The 19,932-nt window shown below is 37.2% G+C and overlaps 1 protein-coding gene across 2 annotated transcripts in view; it reads left to right on the top strand.

The window, feature by feature from the left end:
* Positions 1-19,932, top strand: part of FAR2 (fatty acyl-CoA reductase 2) — a 211,036-nt gene that overhangs the window by 101,478 nt on the left and 89,626 nt on the right. The window lies entirely within an intron of this gene.

The following is a 19,932-nucleotide window of genomic DNA, read 5'->3' as shown; positions in this document are numbered from 1 at the left end:
ACTCTACTACAGCAGGTGTTAAAGAGATTTGCAGAAATGTAAAACAATGCCAAACTTCTCCATATATATGTTTTTAATTTTGGAAAATATAGTCAGTTTTCAAAAAGCCATGTTATTTATGTCAACATTTAATAGGTTTATTATTGTTTTAAATGATTAATAAATAGTTTTAAAATATCTTAGCTTTATTTTCTAATATGCTGAATGTTGATGGATATAACCACTTAAAAGCTCAAGTTTTAAGAAGATGAAAGGATCCTGGGACAAAAAGTTTGATAACAGCTGGTTTAGATGATGATAGAGAGGGAAAGACTATTTTACTTACGCTAACCTGCATGAAACCAACATGCTTTGTAAATGTAATCCAAAGAGAAATAGAACTGGTTTATTGTTTATTGATTAAAATATACCTCACAGATATCTGCCAATGAATTAAGCAGATACAACATTTTATTGTTTATATCAGAATATTTTATTATTTATATGAGCATTCTTTGGTTGACAGCAACAGAAATGAACTAAGGCAACTGTATTAGTTTTTATTGCTGTGTAATAGATTACCACAGTTTAGTAGCTTAAAACATCACCTATTAATTATCTCAGGTGCCATGAGTCAGTGGTCTGGGCATGGTTTAACTGAGTTCTCTGCTAACAATGCTACAATCAAGGTGTTGGCCCTGACTGGGGTTTCATCAGAGGATTGGGATCCCCTTCCACTCACATGATCATTTGCAGAATTTATTTGCTTATAGTTGTAGAATTCATGGAAGCTTGCTTCTTAAGGCAATTAGAAGAATCTCTCTTTTCAGAAGGGCCCAGTCACTCTTCTGAAGAGTTCACCAAATTTGGTTGGGCCCACCAAGGATAATCCCCCTTTTAATTAACATCAACTGATTAAAAATCTTAATGACATCTGCAAAAGCCCTTTACCTTTGCAATTGAAGGTAATAGCACAGGAGTGATATCCCATCACCTTTGCTATATTCTATTCATTAAAAGCAAGTTACAGGTCTTGTCCATATTCAAGAGGAGGTGATTATACAGGGCACAGGTCAGTGGGGTCATTTTAGAATTCTGCTTACCACAGCTATCTAAACAAAGAGAGGGGATTTACTGAATGCAAATGAATAGCCACACAATCAAAGGAATGGCTGAAGAACTAACCTCAGAAAGGATGAGACCCAGGTTAGCGCCATCTCCTGAGAGCTATCAAAATAGTACTTATTCTTTCTATCAAGAAGATAAATATTGATTAGATTTATGACCAAGGTGCCCCAGCTAGATGAATTAAGCCTGTATTCTTTTTTTTTTTTCACATTTTTTTTTCATTTTTATTGAGATTGTTCAGATACCATACAATTATCCAAAGATAAAAAGTGTACAATCACTTGCCCCTGGGTACCCTCATACAGCTGTGCATCCATCACACTTAATTTTTGTTCAATTTTTTAGAAACTTTTCATTACTCCAGACAAGAAATAAAGTGAAAGATGAAAAAAGAAAAAAAAAGAAAAGGAAACTCTAATCCTCCCCTATCCCTAACCAACCCCCCTCAATTGTTGACTCGTAGTATTGGTATAGTACATTTGTTACTGTTTATGAAAAAACGTTGAAATACTACTAACTGTAGCATATAGTTTGTAATAAGTATATAGTTCTTCCCTATATGCCCCTCTATTATTAACTTCTAATTGTATTGTCATACATTTGTTCTGGTTCATGGAAGCAATTTCTAGTATTTGTACAGTTGATCATGGACATTGCCCACCAGAGGATTCAGTTTTATACATTCCCATCTTTTGACCTCCAACTTTCCTTCTGGTGACATATATGACTCTGAGATTCCCCTTTCCACTCATTCACACACCATTTGGTGCTGTTAGTTATTCTCACATCTTGCTACCAACACCCTTGTTCATTTCCAAACATTTAAGTTCATCCTAATTGAATATTCTGCTCATACTAAGCAACCACTCCCCATTCTTAAGCCTCGTCCTATATCTTGGTACCTTATATTTCATGTCTATGAGATTACATATTATAATTAGTTCCTATCAGTGAGACCCTGCAATAATTGTCCTTATGTGTCTGGCTTATTTCACTCAGTATATTGCCCTCGAGGTTTTGTCATCAACCCATTTTTTTGTAATATGGTTTTGTTCACTCACCATACATTCCATCCAAAGTAAATAATCAATGATTCTCTGCATGGTCATACATTTATGTGTTCACAGCCTTCACCATTATCTATATAAGGGCATCTACATTTCTTCCACAAGGCAGGAGGGAGAGTCAAAGAAGGTAGAGAGGCAAAAGAAAGAGGAAAAAAAAATGACAGCTAGGAAGCAGCAAAAGGAAAAATAACCTTAAATCAAAGTAGAATAAAGAATCAGACAATACCACCAATGTCAAGTGTCTAACATGCCTCCCCTATCCCCCCCTCTTATCTGCATTCACCTTGGTATATCACCTTTGTTACACTAAAGGAAGCATAATACAATGATTCTATTAGTTACAGTCTCTGGTTTATGCTGATTGCATCCCTCCCCCAATGCCTCCCCATTTTTAACACCTTGCAAGGTTGACATTTGCTTGTTCTCCCTCGTAAAAGAACATATTTGTACATTTTATCACAATTGTTGAATACTCTAGATTTCACCAAGTTACACAGTCCCAGTCTTTATCTTTCCTCCTTTCTTGTGGTGTCTCACATGCTCCCCATCTTCCTCTCTCAACCGTATTCATAGTTACCTTTGTTCAGTGTACTTACATTGTCGTGCTACCATCTCCCAAAATTGTGTTCCAAACCACACACTCCTGTCTTCTATCACCCTGTAGTGCTCCCTTTAGTATTTCCTGTAGGGCAGGTGTCTTGTTCACAAAGTCTCTCATTGTCTGTTTGCCAGAAAATATTTTGAGCTCTCCCTCATATTTGAAGGACAGCTTTGCTGGATACAGGATTCTTAGTTGGTGGTTTTTCTCTTTCAGTATCTTAAATATATCACACCACTTCCTTCTTGCCTCCATGGTTTCTGCTGAGAGATCCGCACATAGTCTTATTAAGCTTCCTTTGTATGTGATGGATTGCTTTTCTCTTGCTGCTTTCAGGATTCTCTTTGTCTTTGACATTTGATAATCTGATTATTAAGTGTCTTGGCGTAGGCCTATTCATATCTCTTCTGTTTGGAGTATGCTGCGCTTCTTGGATCTGTAATTTTATGTCTTTTCTAAGAGATGGGAAATTTTCATTAATTATTTCCTCTATTATTGCTTCTTCCCCCTTTCCCTTCTCTTCTCCTTCTGGGACACCAATGATATGTACATTATTGTACTTTGTTTCATCCTTGAGTTCCCGGAGACGTTGCTCATATTTTTTCATTCTTTTCTCCATCTGCTCCTTTGCGTGTAGGCTTTCCAGTGTTTTGTTCTCCAGTTCCTGAGTGTTTTCTTCTGCCTCTTGAGAGCTGCTATTGTATGTTTCCATTGTGTCTTTCATCTCTTGTCTTGTGCCTTTCATTTCCATAGATTCTACTAGTTGTTTTTTTGAACTTTGGATTTCTGCTGTATATATGCCCAGTGTTTCCTTTACAGCCTCTATCTCTTTTGCAATATCTTCTCCAAACTTTTTGAATTGATTTAGCATTAGTTGTTTAAATTCCTGTATCTCAGTTGAAGTGTACGTTTGTTCCTTTGACTGGGCCATAACTTTGTTTTTCTTAGTGTAGGTTGTAATTTTCTGTTGTCTAGGCATGGTTTCCTTGGTTATCCAAATCAGGTTTTCCCAGACCAAAACAGGCTCAGGTCCCAGAGGGAAGAAATATTCAGTATCTGGTTTCCCTGAAGGTGTGTCTTAGAAAATTTTTCCACCCTGTGATGCCTCAGGTCACTGTGCTTTTCTGCCCAGCAGGTGATGCCTGTTAGCCTATAATTCTTGAGTGGTGTGAGAAGGTATGGCCATGTTCCCCCAGGCTCTGGGGTCTGGTTCTGAATGGAAAGGGCCCCACCCCTTTCCTCCTAGAGAAGACAGACCCCTCAGGTGGAGGTTATTAGCATTTCAATGGTCTCTCTCTCTGCTTGTGCTGTCTGCACCCTTCCCTGAGTCACAGCCCTGGAAACTGAAAATGACTGGGGCTTTCTCCACTGAGCCAAAAAAGAAACAGATAGTCCCCTTCAGACCCAGTCCAAGGTGACCCTCCAGCTCTCCAAGGTCAGTCGTCACCCAAAGCCTTTCTGTTTTTTGGGGATGCATACCTGTAGTGAGCAGTTCACACTCGCTACTTAAAACCCCAGTTGGAGCTCAGCTGAACTATATTCGCTTGCTGGGAGAGAGCTTCTCTCTGGCACCATGAGGCTTTGCAGCTCAGGCTATGGGGGAGGGGGTCTCGTGACTTGGATCCACAGGTTTTACTTACAGATTTTATGCTGTGTTCTCGGGCATTCCTCCCAATTCAGGTTGGTGTATGATGAGTGGATGGTCTCGTTTGTCCCCCCGCAGTTATTCTGGTTTATTTACTAATTGTTTCTGGTTTTTGTAGTTGTTCCAGGGGGACTACTTAGCTTCCACTCCTCTCTATGCTGCCATCTTGCCCCGCCTCCCTCAAGCCTGTATTCTTTTTAAAAATCTTTGTGTCCCTTGACTCCAAGTTAAAAGTCCCACCCCTTGACTAAAGAGAGGTAGAGCTTCTTGAGTGACATTCCTACAATGAGGAGTGAGATGCTGCCCTAAAAGGATGTTAGGACCAGAAGAAGGAAGAAGAGATGCTAAAAGGACAAAAAACAAATGACCACCACAGTCATCAAAACCAAAGGTATCATGATTTTACAAAGAACAAAGAGAGAAATATTATCCTTCAATAATAAATACTTACAATTTAAAATTTTGCATGTCCTTGATACTTGTGAGGTCAGGTTTTGAAAATTGTTCTAAAGAGATGACAAACATCTCCATTATCTTGTTTATTAATGACAATAATTTTGATGTTATATTTTGAATATTTCATTTATTATTGCTGTGAAAGAGGAACAGATAACTTTTCTTGTTTTTAAACAGAAATATAATTTAGGTATTATCTACCTCCCATATTAGTTCTTCTACTATCCACTATCCAGTCATCTTGCTCTTACTGCCTATATTACTTTTATTCTGTGTTTGAAATGTTGCATCCTGCCCCAACTTTCTAGTCTTCACCTGTCCCATAATTTCAAGAGCTGGCAAACTTGCTGATACTTTGTCAAGGAAACAAGTGAACATATTCCCTGACTCCAGCTTCTGACCATGTACCTCACAAGATTCACTTTACCACTACTTTTACAAAATACAATTTTAGGTATTTTATTTCAGGTGTCTGGCTACAGTCAACATAGCTCAGGCCCCCATTCCATGCATTCTGGGAAGTCAGAATTTGCACCAAAATTTCCAAGATTCCTGGCAGATTCCTGTTTCCATTGGATTCTTCATCATTTTGCTAATTTGTCCACCACTTGTGGCCACACTTTTCACTTCACTTCTGATGGCAGACACTGCTCCATTTAGCAAGAGTACCACTGACACAAAGTACAGCAAAAACTTCCTAAAATCTGAGACAATAGAGAGCTATTACAGCACAAATTGGGAAATAGTTCCAAACTGAAAATTTGATCTCACTGTCTTCCACTGACATCCCCAACATAGATTTTTTTTTCATTGGCATTCCTTCTCTCACTTCACTCAGGCCCTCTCCCCTCTGGAATCCTTTCTCCCCTCTCTTTTTCCTGTGGTATAGAAAGGGTGAGAAAGTAGTAGTTCTCACTTTTTATAACTAACCAGATACATACTTTTCTAAAAAAAAAAAAAAAAAGAAAAGAAATGATCTCTGTAAGAAGATTTCTGCCTTTCTCCTAGCTCTGAATTGTAATTCTCTATATAATTACATTTTATTCTTTTTCTCCTTGTAAGTTTTTACTGAGAAGGGACTGTATCTGTTAAAAATGCTTCCAAAGGCATGGAGATCAACACCAATTCCTAATGCAGTATTTTTTTTTGAAAGTGGGGCATTCAAGATTGAAAAAGATAACTACACTATATAATTATTCAAAGACAAAAGATGTACATGTCTTTAAAGCATTAGGAAGTTTATTGTATATTTAAAGGCTAGTTTCAAAAATGCCATTCTGAATTTGTACTAATTACACTAATTAAGCTGGGTACATTCAAGCTTGTGAGCTCTTTTATCACTACTGTCCAGATGTGTGAGGCTACATATATAAAGTGTGTGTATATCTGTGTGTTTGTGTGTTCATATATAACATGCATGTTATGTGTGTAGGTATACAGATACTAAAATGTACTTTTCCACTTCCCTATCTTCTTCCTCTAGTATTGCTGAAACTTTATGTTTTATGGAAACCTGGAAAGACTTTCTCAAGAAAACGTAAATTTTACATTTATTTCACTTATTCTGCAAATTTTGTTTTCTATTTTTGCATGAGTATGTGACAGTTTCTTTTTTTCTCCCCTGCAGAGAAAAAAATCTGTTTGTTCTCTCCCTTCCTCCTCTTCTCTCCCCACTCCTATCTCTCCAGCACAATACCTCTCTCTTTTTAATTTCCTCATACTGAGGCATTTTTTACAGGCTTTATTACAACCTCACAATGTACCCAATGTTTCCTTTGATATTGTCTTCTGAGCTGTTCTTCAAAAAATGTATGAAACGTAAAACGCTTCCTTTCCTTTCCTTCCTGTGTCAACATTTGAAGTAAAAAAGCAGAGTAACCACATTCAAAGGAAACAGTCTCCTTTTTCCTGTTATATATTCCAGCAGAGGATTTGTGGTGTTTGTCATTTTTCCTGCCTTTCATTGCTTGAGGAGGTACCTCAGCTGCTCCAGGGAGTGGCTGATTCCTGAGAGAACAGCTAATGTGTATAGCAAAGAACTCTAGGATATGCTTAGAAAAGTGAGCAAATTCCCCCCTTCCTCTCTAGAGTCTCTACAGGGAAATCACTTTAGTCAATATATTTACTGCAGGTAAAGACTGCAGACATGGCAATGTGAGCTTCACAGAGAGGCAAGTCTGAATGCTAAACCTAGACCTTTCCTCTGAATATTTTTGCACATCCATTTCAATGCATGGCATTTCATTTCACATGAAAGTTTTCACACAAGTTTAGACACAAATCTTCAGGATTTCTGTGGAACTATAGAGGGAAATTTATGTGAGTCTGAGGCCTTTCCCTTAGCATCTTCACTTCATTTAGGATCAGGTAACCCAATTTGACAAAGTGTAGTAACAAGGCAAAAAGCTGTTGCTTCTTATTTTATTATTATCCTTAATCAATTCACTTGGCTTGACCTTGGAACACCACTACATTAGTGAGTATACCCAGTAGTATAAATTAGGTAACCTTGCACATGCTAAGCCTCTGCATCCTGTAGCTAGCATGTTATTTTTTAATACTTTTAAAGTTACATCGAGACCCACATTCAGTCAATGAAATGCCTTAATTTGATCATTGGGATGCAGCAGGAGTGGACAGCCCTGTGCTCCCATGATTCAGTGGCAACACAGAGAACTATTTCCCCCACAAGCAACTCATCTCTTCTACCACTCAGCACCAACCTGTTCATGTATTCAATTTGTGGTAAAGAAACACAAATTACGGTTGCCATTATAACCCTTGCTATCACCTTAAACTCTAAAGAGTGGGTCTTAAATAGAACCTTTCTGCTAAACCGGCAGGACTGTAAATTCTAACACATCATCATACTTGTAGTTATTTTCTTTTAGGGAAAAGAAGAATACTCAAAAAGTACAAATTAGTTTAGCAGAGTACAGTGGAGGAAATGCCTTTCACATCTTTTCTACATTCCAGTAATGGTTAATGGAATTAGCATGATAAGGGTTCAAATCCTTGCTCAGGAGATTGTGTTCCCTTTTCTATAAAATGGGTATAATAATTGCACTCCTATGAAAGGCATTCATCACAGTGCTATCATGTTAAAGGTCCTCAATAAAGAGAAGTACATTCTCTGCAAATGTATGGTGCCACTGGGATCTGGTGTGTTTTGTTTTTTTTTGTTTTGTTTTGTTTTTTTGTTTTTTTTGTAATGTTATTGATGGAGTTTGGATCAGAACTGGGCAGGTATAGAAAAGCTGAGATTATGCTGGTATAACTTGATTCTTTCCTGTGGAATTAAGTCAGATTGGAAATGGTATATTAGCTGGAGGCAAAACACCTGTGAATTCCTCAGAAGTATTTGAAATTGCCCTTCCTTAATAGGAAATATTTCATTTTTAGCAACAGTAGAAGCTCAAATGAAACAATGGAGGTATGAATGGATCTCTACAGTCATCCTGAGTTTAAGATATAGGCTGGGGATACCAATGACCTTCAAACTGCTTGCAGTTGATAAAGGCTTTATAATAAGAACTCACACAGTGAGAAACAGAGTGCCCTATCCTGAATACGTAGGTGTCTTGTTCATCATTGTATCAACAGCATCTATACAATACCTGGATCAGAGTGCACACTTAATCAGTATTTGTCAAATGAATGAATGAATATTTTCCCAACTTAGATACAACAGCTATTGTCAAAATTATAGTTGTTACCTTGCTTGCTATTTGCTACATAATTTTGATATTACTGTATGTTCTTTTTTGACAGTGTTCCTAGTGTCAAGCTGAGATAAAAAAAAATACAGTGATTCATCACATAACTTAGGATGATAAGCAAAATTGAGAATGACTATTTTGATCACTTCCTCCCTCCAAAATGCTGAACTTTGAAAAGAAAGTGCCAATGAACACATTAAATGAAAATTTAAAGCCCTGCTCAATGAACAGGAAAGAAAGATGACTGGAAGTAGCTTCTTATTAACATCCATGTGAAGCAGTGCTGAATTTGAACTTCAAATGCTAAACTTAATCAAATGATTTTGCAGAAATATGTTCCAAGTTCACACAGTCTCTCGGGGACTGCATGTCTCAAAGTGACTGGCAGAACTTCTAACATTTTATATGGTACAGACTCTCTGAAGACCAGGATTTCAGAGATGAGATCTGGCTTAGCATCCAGCCCTTACTAGTGTGTACTTCATTCATCCAAACTTCCATTCTCCCATTCATTCATTCACATTACATTGGTTGAGCATCTTGACTTTATCAGGCACTTGGACTAAAAGGTGACAAGCTCAAGGTTATGATATGAAATCGATGACAGAATTTATTCACTCAGTTATACTATCTCCAGAGCTCATAATGAATAAGGTCTCTGCTCTTAAAGAACTTGAGATCTAGGACAGAAAAGTTATGTATACAAATATATGTGATAGAACATGGTAAACGTATAGGAGAAAAACCAAAATGTCTTTCACAATGTTTCTACCATCCCTCCTTTCCAGCCTCTTTGAAAAAATCCAATATGTGCCAAGTTCAATCCACCCTTTCTTATTAAATCCTCCCGGATCAGAATCTGGTAAAGGCTGCTACTTGCTTAAGATCATGGCTAGTAAGCTGTAGACCTAAAATTCAAACCCACATCTGACTTATTTAGGTGTCAGTATTCATTTCATTTTATTACTGTTTTCACACAAGGTCAACATACAACCCCATTCAGATCTACTGAATAAGAATGGAGTGAGGTGGGAGAAAGTCTCAGAATCTGCAATATAAATAAGTTGTTCATTGAACTGTGAGAACCACTGTTGCATTGTCCCTGGTTCATTGTCCCTGGTTCAGCCCCTTTATTACCTCTGGCCTGGACCACTGAAATAGACTTCAAATTTGTCTTTCTCCTCCTAGTCTAAGCATCTCCTCATCAGTGTACTTGCCTTGCTCAAAAATCTTCAGTCCCTATAAAGACTACCTCTTTATCTAGGCGTTGTAGTTTTCACAATCCGTTGTCATCTGTGCTTCTATCCTGGTTTTCCTCAACTTTTTTTAAGGAATTCTTTTCTACAGCCATACTAGTACACATTTAGAATACAAGGACTTTCTCATGTCTGCCTTTACTTTACCGTCATCACGACCCCAAATACCTTCTTGAATTTCTGCCTCTCCAATCGTACTCCTTATTCAAACACAAGTTTACAATCCATGAATGATTTGCTCATCAACTGCCTAACAAAGTAAAACTTCTTCCCCTTCCTGTCGCCACCTTCACTATTTTAATATTTTATTTAAATTCTGAATGCCAGATTTTGATACCTAACAGGTGGGTTCTCAGCCCGATGTGGCTAACAGCCAATCCATGGCACTGGGATTTCAAAGAAAGAATGAGTTGAAGGATACATGCGAAGCAGATCAGATGGCCTATTGACCCCAAAATCTGTCTCTCCCAGTCTAAGGAGTTCAGAGTTTTTATGGATTCAAACAAGGTATACTTAGAATAGTAAGTACAAACAGGGGTGAGACTAGTGAAGTTTCAGTAATTTCAGGTATTAACTTCTGCCTAGTCTACAATACAGAAAGAAAAACATCTATATAATAATTCACAAATCACCATCGATTAATTCTTAATTTCTCGGTTACAATTTTGCCTTTCAATATCATTGTATATGAATTCTCTTTCTGATTGCATGCAGGCTCTTAGAAGATAAGAATCTAGACCCAGGAATTCTTAAGATTCACTTCAGCCCCACACCACCTCCAATTTAGCTTAGGTGGGGGAAATCAAAAGCAAATCCTTACCAAATGGATAAATATAGGTTAGATGTTTGCTCCAGGTATGAAACAGGTAAATAAATTTCATTGGTCTCTAAGTTCTGAAATAATGGTTTAGATTAAGAACTATGGCAGAAGTTAGACTGTGAAACAGTAGGTTTAACAATATGAAAAGTATTCTACCTCTGTCCATAGTAAAATGAACAGAAAGTGGATTTTATGGTTCCGCTAAAAATACTCTGAAATGTAGGTGACTTGATTGTACAGTATACCTTAATTAGCATTAGAAAAGAACATTTTAAATAGATTTAACTACAATTTAAATAACAATAGTAACTCAAAGGAAAGAAAAATATTTTTATTCCTTTGTTAAAGTAACATTAAACCATTAAGCATAGAAAGTTGCCCCAAACACAGCTCTGATGGGTTGAGTCCATTTGACAGCTTGTACTATGTTGTACAAAACCTGTATTTTACTCCTTGTGTAATATAGCTACTACTACAGCTTAATACAGAAATGAGGCAATTTTTTAGACATGTAAGTGCCTTCTCTTAAAGACAAATGCCTAAAATCTTTGTGGATTTTTAATAGAATTCATTGTAACATTATTAGAGAAAAATGAGTGCTATCTGTGGCTCCCTGTTCTTCTGACATGGAATAAGGTCATGTGGAAAGAACTGTGACAGGAAAAGGATTAACCTTAGTTAAGAACTTAGTCCTCCTTGATACATTATTTGGAAATAGGTCTATTTACATTTATTCAGAGACTGTTATTTTATTGGTAATTTTAATTGGTCATTGACATTTATTTATAATTTATCATATTATTGGCACAGGTTACAATCAGTAGGCTACATTAGGAAATATGGATTTTCAATTTATCGTATTTTATCAATTTGCATATAATTAACCATTTTGATCTTTTAAAAAATATAACTTCCCACATGTTCAAGAAAAATTAGTTGATATAGGACAATTACTAAACTACTGGAATTTATCCACATGAAGTAACTAATATTGCTCCTTTTCTATGGATGGAAAAAGTTAATAAATACTGTGTCTAATAATTGAGAGTAACAAATTCTAGTACCCCATGCATCTGCAAAAGATCTGTTTGGGTTTTTTTTAAATATAGAGACCACTATAATCCTAGGTTCAAACAATAATTTTGCTATGGTTTTGTAGCAATTTTTCAGTGTTATTCTGTGAACCGATAGCCTTCTTGGTGGACTGAGTTCATGATGTTAAATTAATCCCCTTTAGTCAAGGTCTTGTTGTTACAGGTCTTCACACGTTCAAACTATTTTGTTTCCACGTGGTTGAATGAAAGGTTGATATACTACTATGTGGATCAGATTCAAATTTACATGACCAGTAAACAACAGGGTAGATTTAGTTTCTAGGTTTTCTAATACTGAGACCAGTGTTCTTCTCACTGTGCCAATATTGTACCTTGTATAATTTTTCTCTTTTTGTAACTTAAACTGAAATGGTCTAGAGATAGAAGACTTTAAAGGTGAAATTACTACAGTAATAAATAGCTTAGTTGAAAAATAGACCAAATATTTCCAAACCCAGTAAATAAATATTCTTTTCTGTCAATATTAATTTGACATTCAGCTACCAAGCTATCAGTCAAGGATTTTTTTCATTAGAAATGTGAGGGAAGTCCTGTGTATGGAGAACGTGGTAGGAATAAAAACAATGATAACCTATGTTATCTCTTAGATAGGTTTTAATTCTAAGCAGAGTGTGAAAAAAAATGTAGTGGCTTGCTATCAATTCAGTCAGGTTACTGTCCCATTGGCTTAACAGAGCAATCATTCTTTTATTTGTAATCTAACCCAATTTATAAACTGCCAGGAGGAAATAGGAAGCATCAAGATTTATATCTGATTGTGGCTCTCTTGGTATCATTTTGTAGTCTTCCCAGGCTGACTAATGTTTGACTTACCACTTAAAACAATAATGTTAACAATACCTTGCATTTTTATGAAGCTTTATCATTTAGCAAGTATGTTTCCATATTCACTATCATACCTAACACATACACATACACAGCAGCACATAGTAGGCACTCAATACAGACACATGTATTTAATCAGTTATGATGAAATAATGGATTAGGTCATCTTTTTCTTTTTCATTTTCTGTTGGGCTCGGTTTTCCTGAACACTTACTAATGAGCTGAGCATAAGCAAACTGGGAAGAATGTATTGAAATGATTGCTAAATTTGGTGTTCTTAAAGGCAGCCTGGAGTTTCTCACCAACTGGGATTATTTCCAAAATGGTTTTTCTTGACTATGGAGCACTGATGATCCAATTAGGAAGGCCTGTGCCCGACTGCTGCCCACAATAGACTATGAGGTTGATATTCTTCCACTAAGAACTTAAAAATTCTCCCAGAAAAACTTTATATAACAAGCCCACAGCAAGAGGTACATAAACTCATTACTGAATTATATAATTTGGGATATTCCCAGGAAACTAAAGCAAGGAAAAGAAAGAACTCTCTACTGAAAAACATTTTTTTCCTCACTTAGTGCCTGACAATCAGATATGAGACTGATACACAAAAGTTTCAGGCTGGGGATAATAAGTTCTCTGTAGCTCCTCATAAAGTACCTGCTGATGTTTTAACAAACATGCGAAAATCAAGAAACAATATCCTTTTATGCTGCAAAGATGGGAAAATGAGACAGATACATTTGCTTCATTATGAAGGTTTATTCCAATAAAGAAAAGGATGACATGAATTATTCTAAAGAGTTATTTTATTCACCACTCCGAAATGCGTATGTTTCTATCCATGCTTGTTTGTGCATAATGTCAGTTGGGACACACTTTCTAAAATAATTTAAATATGTCCTAAACTGAGGAGGTTTGTTTTGCAAATTTCTTTATACTTCTTGTGCCCACCACAAAAGAAGAGACTATATAAAACACTGGCTATCATTACTTATAAGAACTTTGTAAGCTTTTTAGTATTAAATTACCTTTTAAGATCTTGAAGAGAAATTATAGACATGAAACATAACTCTTTACCTTTAATCCTACCATTCTAAAATACATCTGTCATTTATTTCATTTCCCCCACATTCAGTCTTTTCCAATGATAGAAGTGCAGGGACTATGAAGTTTATACAAGTTTGTGTTTTTTTTTTTCATTAAATATTGTTTTGTAAATGCTTTTCCTTGATTCAGCAGACTTACTGAAAGAATTTCAATGTTTAATCTTGATGGAGAACAACTTTCACTAAGTTTTATAAGATTCCCTGTGATTTTTTTCCCATAGTCCATCCTATATCATTTTTACCCTTTGCCTACCGAGCACTTCATGAGATGTCTATCAACAGAAAAGGCAACAGAATTACTTACTGATGATCCCTAAAATCATTTATATACTTATAACCAATATTAAAGAGCATTTTTCTCAGTCAATTCCATGTTGTTCTGATTTCCATTCTTTATTGAGTTTGCCCATAATAGGTCTGGATGAAAGAAATTAAGAGGCTCAAGCTGTATAAAACCTGGGGTTAGTGACTTAATTAGTACCTCAGAGACAGAAAGATATTTGATTAAAATAAAAACAGGGAAGTGTTTTTTTTGGAGGGGGGATTTCCCTCATCTACACTTTGAGTACTATCAAGATTTGCCACACATGTAATTTGCTAGGATAAATATAATTAGTTATGAATGGCTTTAGGTAAAATATGTCTTGAGGTGGATCACTTGTATTCTGCCTCACAAACAGAAAATTAAACATTGAATTTTGACTCTTTAATGGTATGTGCTGAATATGACAAATGAGAATTAAAGAAGGTTCTAGAAAGGTCAGAGGGGGCACGGTGGGGTTAAGTTTAGGTGTTTTTTACCTGCTGTCTCTCCCATGTAATGTCTTCTTTCATATCCTGTGTATGCAGAGGTCCACCCTCAACTTTATTCATCAGAAAGCAGCTTAAAGTAGTGGGTGGAAGCACAGGCTTTAGGGCTAGACTTTAGGTTCAAATCCCAGTTCTCCCTGAGGGCTAAAACAGTGACAGAGACAGGAAAGATCCATTCTCTTATGGCTTACATTCCAGTGGGTGTAGTCAGATAACTAATAGAATCTTTATGTCATTTTAAATTTAATGAGGGGAGGCGGGGCAAGATGGTGGACTGGTGAGCTGTATGTTTTAGTTACTCCTCCAGGAAAGTAGGTAGAAAGCCAGGAACTGCGTGGACTGGACACCACAGAGCAATCTGACTTTGGGCATACTTCATACAACACTCATGAAAAAGTCGAACTGCTGAGATCAGCGAAATCTGTAAGTTTTTGTGGCCAGGGGACCCGCACCCCTCCCTGCCAGGCTCAGTCCCGTGGGAGGAGGGGCTGTCAGCTCCGGGAAGGAAAAGGGAGAACTGCAGTGGCAGCCCTTATCAGAAACTCATTCTACTGATCCAAACGCCAACCATAGATAGACTGAAACCAGACACCAGAGAATCTGAGAGCAGCCAGCCCAGCAGAGAGGAAACAGGCATAGAAAAAACAACACGAAAAACTCCAAAACAAAAGTGGAGAATTTTTGGAGTTCTGGTGAACATAGAAAGGGGAAGGGCAGAGCTCAGGCCCTGAGGCTCATATGCAAATCCCAAAGAAAAGCTGATCTCTCTGCCCTGTGGACCTTTCCTTAATGGCCCTAATTGCTTTGTCTCTTAGCATTTCAATAACCCATTAGATCTGCCATGAGGGACCTTTTTTTTTTTTTTTTTTTAAATCCTTTTTTCTTTTTCTAAAACAATTACTCTAAGAAGCCCCATACAGAAAGCTTCAAAGACTTGCAGTTTGGCCAGGTCAAGACAAGAGCAGAACTAAGAGAGCTCTAAGACAAAAGGCAATAATCCAGTGGCTGAGAAAATTCACTGAACACCACAACGTCCCAAGAAAAGGGGGTTGTCCACTCACAGCCATCATCCTGGTGGACAGGAAACACTCATGCCCGTCACCAGCCCCATAGCCCAGAGCTACCCCAGACAACCCAGTGTGACGGAAGTGCTTCAAATAACAGGCACACACCACAAAACTGGGCATGGACATTAGCCTTCCCTGCAACCTCAGCTGATTGTCCCAGAGTTGGGAAGGTGGAGCAGTGTGAATTAACAAAGCCTCATTCAGCCATCATTTCAGCAGACTGGGAGCCTCCCTACACAGCCCAGCAGCCCAGAACTGCCCTGGGGGGACAGCACTCACCTGTGGCATAGCACAGTCATCCCTCAACAGAGGACCAGGGGGTGCACAGCCTGGAAGAGGGGCCCACTTGCAAGTCTCAGGAGCCATACGCCAATACCAAGGACTTGTGGGTCAGTGGCAGAGACAAACTATGGCAGAACTGAACTGAAGGATTAGACTATTGCAGCAGCTTTAAAACTCCAGGATCACCAGGGAGAGTTGATTGTTAGAACCACCCCCCCTCCCTGACTGCCCAGAAACACGCCCCATATACAGGGCGGGCAACACCAACTACACACGCAAGCTTGGTACACCAATTGGACCCCACAAGACTCACTCCCCCACTCACCACAAAGGCTAAGCAGGGGAGAACTGGCTTGTGGAGAACAGGTGGCTCATGGACGCCACCTGTTGGTTAGTTAGAGAAAGTGTACTCCATGAAGCTGTAGATCTGATAAATTAGAGATAAGGACTTCAATTGGTCTACAAATCCTAAAAGAACCCTATGAAGTTCAGCAAATGCCAAGAGGCCAAAAGAACAGAAAATTATAAAGCATATGAAAAAACCAGATGATATGGACAACCCAAGCCCAAGCACCCAAATCAAAATATCAGAAGAGACACAGCACCTAGAGCAGCTACTCAAAGGACTAAAGATGAACAATGAGACCATAGTACAGGATACAAAGGATATCAAGAAGACCCTAGAAGAGCATAAAGAAGACATTGCAAGACTAAATAAAAAATAGATGATCTTATGGAAATTAAAGAAACTGTTGACCAAATTAAAAAGATTGTGGACACTCATAGTACAAGACTAGAGGAAGTTGAACAACGAATCAGTGACCTGGAAGATGACAGAATGGAAAATGAAAGCATAAAACAAAGAATGGGGAAAAAAATTGAAAAAATTGAAACGGACCTCAGGGATATGATAGATAATATAAAACATCCGAATATAAGACTCATTGGTGTTCCAGAAGGGGAAGAAAAGGGTAAAGGTCTAGGAAGAGTATTCAAAGAAATTGTTGGGGAAAACTTCCCAAATCTTCTAAACAACATAAATACACAAATCATAAATGCTCAGCGAACTCCAAATAGAATAAATCCAAATAAACCCACTCCAAGACATATTCTGAACACACTGTGAAACACAGAAGAGAAGGAGCAAGTTCTAAAAGCAGCAAGAGAAAAGCAATTCCCGATATACCAAGGAAACAGCATAAAACTAAGTAGTGACTACTCAGCAGCCACCATGGAGGCGAGAAGGCAGTGGCATGATATATTTAAAATTCTGAGTGAGAAAAATTTCCAACCAAGAATACTTTATCCAGCAAAGCTCTCCTTCAAATTTGAGGGAGAGCTTAAATTTTTCACAGACAAACAAATGCTGAGAGAATTTGCTAACAAGAGACCTGCCCTACTGGAGATACTAAAGGGAGTCCTACAGACAGAGAAACAAAGAAAGGACAGAGAGACTTGGAGAAAGGTTCAGTACTAAAGAGATTCGGTATGGGTACAATAAAGGATATTAATAGAGAGGGAAAAAATATGACGAACATAAACCAAAGGATAAGATGGCTGATTCAAGAAATGCCTTCACGGTTATAATGTTGAATGTAAATGGATTGAACTCCCCAATTAAAAGATATACATTCGCAGAATGGATCAAAAAAAGTGAACCATCAAAATGTTGCATACAAGAGACTCATCTTAGACACAGGGACACAAAGAAATTGAAAGTGAAAGGATGGAAAAACATATTTCATGCAAGCTACAGCCAAAAGAAAGCAGGTGTAGCAATATTAATCTCAGATAAAATAGACTTTAAATGCAGGGATGTTTTGAGAGACAAAGAAGGCCACTACATACTAATAAAAGGGGCAATTCAACAAGAAGAAATAACAATCGTAAATGTCTATGCACCCAATCAAGGTACCACAAAATACATGAGAGAAACACTGGCAAAACTAAAGGAAGCAATTGATGTTTCCACAATAATTGTGGGAGACTTCAACACATCACTCTCTCCTATAGATAGATCAAGCAGACAGAAGACCAATAAGGAAATTGAAAACCTAAGCAATCTGATAAATGAATTAGATTTAACAGACATATACAGGACATTACATCCCAAATCACCAGGATACACATACTTTTCTAGTGCTCATGGAACTTTCTCCAGAATAGATCATATGCTGGGACATAAAACAAGCCTCAATAAATTTAAAAAGATTGAAATTATTCAAAGCACATTCTCTGACCACAATGGAATACAATTAGAAGTCAATAACCATCAGAGACTTAGAAAATTCACAAATACCTGGAGGTTAAACAACACACTCCTAAACAATCAGTGGGTTAAAGAAGAAATAGCAAGAGAAATTACTAAATATACAGAGACGAACGAAAATGAGAACACAACATACCAAAACCTATGGGATGCAGCAAAAGCAGCGCTAAGGGGGAAATTTATAGCACTAAATGCATATATTAAACAGGAAGAAAGAGCCAAAATCAAAGAACTAATAGATCAACTGAAGAAGCTAGAAAATGAACAGCAAACCAATCCTAAACCAAGTACAAGAAAAGAAATAACAAGGATTAAACCAGAAATAAATGACATAGAGAACAAAAAAACAATAGAGAGGATAAATAGCACCAAAAGTTGGTTCTTTGAGAAGCTCAACAAGATTGACAAGCCCCTAGCTAGACTAACAAAATCAAAAAGAGAGAAGACCCATATAAACAAAATAATGAATGAAAAAGGTGACATAACTGCAGATCCTGAAGAAATTAAAAAAATTATAAGAGGATACTATGAACAACTGTATGGCAACAAACTGGATAATGTAGAGGAAATGGACAATTTCCTGGAAACATATGAACAACCTAGACTGACCAGAGAAGAAACAGAAGACCTCAACCAACCCATCACAAGCAGAAAGATCCAATCAGTCATCAAAAACCTTCCCGCAAATAAATGCCCAGGGCCAGATGGCTTCACAGGGGAATTCTACCAAACTTTCCAGAAAGAACTGACACCAATCTTAACTCTTTCAAAACATTGAAGAAAATGGAACACTAACTAACTCATTTCATGAAGCTAACATTAATCTAATACCAAAACCAGGCAAAGATGCTACAAAAAAGGAAAACTTCCGGCCAATCTCCCTAATGAATATAGATGCAAAAATCCTCAACAAAATACTTCCAAATTGAATCCAAAGACACATTAAAAAAATCATACACCATGACCAAGTGGGGTTCATTCCAGGCATGCAAGGATGGTTCAAGATAAGAAAATCAGTCAATGTATTACAACACATTAAAAATTCAAAAGGGAAAAATCAAATGATCATCTCAATAGATGCTGAAAAAGCATTCGACAAAATCCAACATCCGTTTTTGATAAAAACACTTCAAAAGGTAGGAATTGAAGGAAACTTCCTCAATATGATAAAGAGCATATATGAAAAACCCACAGCCAGCATAGTACTCAATGGTGAGAGACTGAAAGCCTTCCCTCTAAGATCAGGAACAAGACAAGGATGCCCACTGTCACCACTGTTATTAACACTGTGCTAGAAGTGCTAGCCAGGGCAATCCGGCAAGACAAAGAAATAAAAGGCATCCAAATTGGAAAAGAAGAAGTAAAACTGTCATTGTTTGCAGATGATATGATCTTATATCTGGAAAACCCTGAGAAATCGACGATACAGCTACTAGAGCTACTAACAAATTTAGCAAAGTAGCGGGATACAAGATTAATGCACATAAGTCAGTAATGTTTCTATATGCTAGAAATGAACAAACTGAAGAGACACTCGAAAAAGATACCATTTTCAATAGCAACTAAAAAAATCAAGTACCTAGGAATAAACTTAACCAAAGATATAAAAGACCTATACAAAGAAAACTACACAACTCTACTAAAAGAAATAGATGGGGATCTTAAAAGATGGAAAAATATTCCATGTTCATGGACAGGAAGGCTAAATGTCATTAAGATTTCAATTCTACCCAAACTCATCTACAGATTCAATGCAATCCCAATCAAAATTCCAACAACCTACTTTG

The sequence above is a fragment of the Choloepus didactylus genome, chromosome 8 (assembly GCF_015220235.1).
Source record: "Choloepus didactylus isolate mChoDid1 chromosome 8, mChoDid1.pri, whole genome shotgun sequence".
NCBI lineage: Eukaryota > Metazoa > Chordata > Mammalia > Pilosa > Megalonychidae > Choloepus > Choloepus didactylus.
Note: the sequence above shows the minus strand (reverse complement) of the source record. Positions and strands in the feature narration are given on the sequence as shown.